The following is a 5,000-nucleotide window of genomic DNA, read 5'->3' as shown; positions in this document are numbered from 1 at the left end:
CTGCCCGGAAATAAAGGATTTGACGTTAGCTTTTGCTCGGCTTCCCTCTTGAAAGATTTTTGGACTAGGCTTGAGACTGTTAAAGACCAGTTCTCCATGTTTAAAGTTGAGAAACTTTCTGACAATTCTCACAAGGTGGTGATTGTCAGAATGTTCAATGAAACTGTGACTGGAGAGGACATTGTTACATGGCTGGCCAGATTTTGCACCGTGAAAAGCCCCCCTATTAAGGTTTTGGACGAGGACGGCATTTGGAACTGCTCGTGGCGAATTCCCATTAAACAATGGGAAGACCCGAGCAGCTACCTAGGCCTGAGACAGATACCGTCTATGATAGTGTTGGGAGAAAATCGCGGCTACATTTATTACCAAGGAATGCCCAAACTCTGTCGCAAGTGCGGCAAGTTTGGGCATCTAGCTGAAGCGTGCCAGGAAATCGTGTGTGGGAAGTGTAGAGAAATTGGGCACACTTTTGAGGAGTGTACCAATGGCAGACGGTGTAATCTTTGTGGAGAATCTTCCCATCTCTACAGAGATTGCCCCAAATCTTTTGCCAACAAGCTAAAAGCTAACAAAATGGCTGCCAGGCAGCATGGTGAGGGGGAGAAGGAGAAGGAGAAGGAGAAAGTAGGGGAGGAGGAGGGGGCGGTCCCTGGGGTTTTGGCGGGAGATTCAAATCTTCAGCCAGCCCCAGGGATTGGCCAAGAATCAGAGGGCGGAGCTAACATCCGGGCAGAGTCAGAGCAGGAACTGGAGGCCACCCCCTCCCAATTAGCACAGGAAAAGGAAATGGTTGGGCAGCAGCAGCTAGAGGAGGAAGAAAGCACTTCCTCCTTGATCACGGTGCCGGAGGTGAGTGTGGCCTCCAGTGGGAGTGGGTCTGATGGCTCGCTCCCCAATGCTCAAGTGGGCAAAAGGCCCGCGGGGTCTCCTCTGCCAGAACTGGCAGAGAAGAAACAGAGGGCAACACAGGATCCAGACAGTTCCTCCTCGGAAGGTCTGGATCGGCTGTGGCCCGATGAATCCCCCAATGAGGTGTCTTTTCTTCATTTTAAGCTAAAGACATCCACACCCAGGACTCTACAAGAGCTTCGCTCTGTAGGCCTGGAGGCTGGAGACACCGGCCAACCTCCTAACCCCAGATCAGTGGGGGTAAAAGAGGAGCAGGTGTCACAAGAAATTATGTGATTTTTAAAATGCCTTTTTAATCTTTTATTTATGTAGTCTTTTTGTTTTATCTTCATGGTCTTTTAATTATATACCTGTCTTTTAAAACCTACACTGCTCATGGCTCTCACTATTTCAACTATCAATGTTAGGAGTGTGAGAGCCTCCACTAGAGCAGAGAGTGTCTTGTCCCTTTTAAAAGATATAAAGTCAGATGTGTTTTTACTTCAAGAGTGTGCTTTACCGTTCCTGAAGACGTACAGAGATTGGGAGCAGCGCTGGGCTGCCGGTCCCTCTCTCTGGAGCGGTTCACACTACAACAGAGCCGACGGTGTTGCTATTTTAATAAAGAACCCTCACATCTTGGTGAAGGGCAGCACTGTGGTGAGGGATGGACGGGCTCTTTTAGTAAATTTGACTTTTTTAGGAAGGGATTTTAACATTCTTAACGTGTACGGTTTTAACGACAAAAATGACAGGTATAAACTTTTAGAAGACCTGCAGCCCCACATGCTGGGGAGGGTGCCATTAGTAGTGGGAGGGGATTTTAATTGCGTTTTATCAAGAAAAGATAGAAAAAGAGTAGGGGATGATTTTAAACTAGACAAGACATCAGTTTTATTGCAGGGTTTAGTTAAGGATTTTAAGCTAGTCGACTGTTATAGAAAAATGCATCCAGAGGAGGAGGGCTTCACCTGGTTCAGTGGTGATTGCGCCCGAGCCTCCCGCATCGACTACATTTTCACAAGAGACTGCCCGCCGACTGATGCTACATTGACCCCCCTCTGTTTTTCTGATCACCTCATGCTATTGTGCACCCTGTCTCTCCCCACCGGTGTGACTGTAGGGGGAGGGCTGTGGAGACTGAACTGCTCCCTGTTACAAGATGAAGAAATAGTTAAGAGCTACAGGGAGCAGTACAGTCTCTGGCAGACCCTCCAAGACTGTTTTGATTCACGGGCACAGTGGTGGGAAATGGTAAAACAAAGGACAAAGACGTTTTTTAAAAAGATAGGAAGATTAAAAAAGAATAAAGAGAGACGACGCATGATGGGGCTGCAAAAAAGACTACAACGATATTTTAACCTTTTAAATAAAGGCATTGATTTTAGTGAAGAAATAAAGGATCTTAAAAGGGAAATGTCGGTTTTAAATGAAATAAAAAGTAAAGGAACAATTTTAAGAAGTAAAGAAAAAGAGGTCGAAGAAGGTGAGAAATGCACACGCTACTTTTTTAAGAAAATTTTATCTAGGGGGGGAGGGATTACAAAAATTACAAAAGATGGGAGGGAACAAATAAATACAGAGGGGATTTTAAAAGAAGTTGAATGTTTTTATCAAGAACTTTATGAAGAGAAAAGTGTGCAAAATAAAACGATGGAAGAGGTTTTAAATTTTCTAGAAAAACAAATAGAAAGTCAGGATGTTTTAACAAGAAATTTTACAGGAGAGGAAATTTTAAAATGTCTTAAAGGTTTTAAAAAGTGTAAGACTCCGGGAGAGGATGGACTCCCCGTGGAATTTTATTTGACCTTTTGGGACATTTTATCAACGGACATTCTGACTGTTTTTAATGAATTCGAAACTTTTGACCGACTTCCAGACAGTTTTAGGTCAGGGATAGTTACTTTACTTTTCAAAAAAGGAGACAAGACCGACTTAAAAAACTGGAGACCAATAACCCTTTTAAATGTTGATTGTAAACTTTTTAGTAAACTTTTATCTAGACGCATGTCGACTGTTTTAGAGGACGTGATCCACCCGGATCAAGCCTGCGCCGTGCCAGGAAGGAGGATCACCGACAGCCTAGTGTTGGTCAGAGACGCCATCTGTTTTGCGAGAGACAGAAACATTCGGCTCATAGTCCTAAATTTAGACTTTGAAAAAGCCTTCGATCGGGTCTCGCACCAGTACCTGCTCCAGGTACTGCAAAAAATGGGTTTCCCCGGGAGGTTTTTAAAGTGGGTGGGTCTGCTTTACACAGATATAAGCAGTCAAATCTTGGTAAACGGGCACCTCACAAAGGCGATCAGAGTTCGCTCTGGCGTCCGCCAAGGGTGTTCGTTATCCCCGCTCCTGTACGTTGCGTGCATTGAGCCACTGGCGCAGATCTTGAGAAAGGACAAATGGATCAAAGGACTGGACTTGCCAGGCGGACTGACGGCGACCTGTACTTTGTATATGGACGACGTCACGCTTTTATGTTCCGACGTTTTATCGGTCCAAAGAGCACTGGACTTGACTGACTGGTATGGAAGGGCCTCGGGCGCTAAGCTCAATAGGAGCAAGTCCGAGGCCCAGCTCTTTGGACCTTGGGGAAACATAGGCGCTGACCTGGATTTGGATTTTAAAGAAAAAGATATAAAAATTTTAGGAATTAAATTTGACGAAGAGGGTGGCGGACGGGGCAACTGGACTGACTCTCTAGGGAAAGTCAGGCAACGGTTGGGTTTCTGGGGACTAAGACAGCTGACGATAGAGGGCAAGGTTTTAATAATCAAAGCTGTTATTTTACCTTTGCTTTTACTGTTGTGTTCTGTTTTTAGTCCCCCAAAGTTTTTTCTTTTAGGATTGGAGAGAGCTGTGTTTTATTTCCTGTGGGGGTCCAAGTGGGAGAGGCTGAGGAGGGCGGTGATGAAGAAGAGAAAGGAGAATGGAGGAAAAGGGCTCCCAGACCCCCACCTGTTTTTAGGAAGCAAGTTCGCTGCTTTACACATAAAGTATGCGACGAACCCCTCCAGAGACAACAAGACCGCCGCTATGGCAAAGTTCTGGATGGGGTCGTACTTGCGTAGCTTAAAGATTTTACAATTGGATTTAAGAACACCAGTCTCTTTTAATCTTTCTAAAGAATATGATTTTATTAGAAAGTTTTTAAGAAAATATGATTTGGAAAAAGAAGATTTTACTGTTTTAACTAACGCGAAATCTCTTGTCTCTCTTGTGCAGGACCGGGAAGAGGTGAGCCCAGTTCCAGGCCTCACACTAAGTGAGGCCAAGGCAGTTTGGAGGAACGCAGCCCACCCCGCTCTCCAGAACAAGCACAAAGACCTGTCGTGGATGGCGGCCCATGAGATCCTCCCGGTCAGGGCCGTGATGCACTCCCGGGGAATGGCATCCAACCCCACGTGCCCACGGCCGGGGTGTGGCGAACCAGAGACCGTGAGGCACGTGCTCTGGGAGTGCAGTGTGGCGAGGGACCTGTGGGCCATAACCGGTCCCCTGCAATGCCCGAGCCTACCAGCAGGGGAGGTCCAGCCGTCTGTTTACCGGCTAGCGGTAAACGGGGTGGGCCAGGGCATAGACCGACTACCAGCTGCAGAATTCACGGCGCTCTGGCTCACCCTTAACGGCGTGAAGGCCGCCCTGTGGACCTCCCGCAACCTGCTGGTGGGGAAGCGAGTGACGGTGCCCCTGCACGCTCTATCTGCGCTGGTCACATCATCGCTGCAGGGGACACCGCACGCCGACATTCGGAGGAGGGGACCGGGGTCACACGCAGGGGGGTCCAGACCACCACGGTCACTGGCTCCCGTAGATGCACCCGGCAAGACCGCAACCAAGAAAGGAGCAGCGGGCACAGGGGAGGATCTCCGCTGAGCCCCGACACTGAAGAATCGCGACTTCTGGGGAGCGAGGTGGTGCCAGCTTGATAGTGGCTCACCCCGGTCCTGCACAAAGAGACTGTTTTAGTAAAGACTTTTAAACTGAACTGATTTTACTAAATGAATATTTATTTGTTTATTTATTTATTTATTGAATATTTATTGTCTTATTTATTCCATTTATTTATTGAAACTTGTATAAGCTTTTTTATTGTAATTGTATTTCAC

The sequence above is a fragment of the Salminus brasiliensis genome, chromosome 25 (genome assembly GCF_030463535.1).
Source record: "Salminus brasiliensis chromosome 25, fSalBra1.hap2, whole genome shotgun sequence".
NCBI classification, from domain to species: Eukaryota; Metazoa; Chordata; class Actinopteri; order Characiformes; family Bryconidae; genus Salminus; species Salminus brasiliensis.
The sequence above is the reverse complement of the archived record's forward strand: the minus strand, read 5'-3'. Positions refer to the sequence as shown.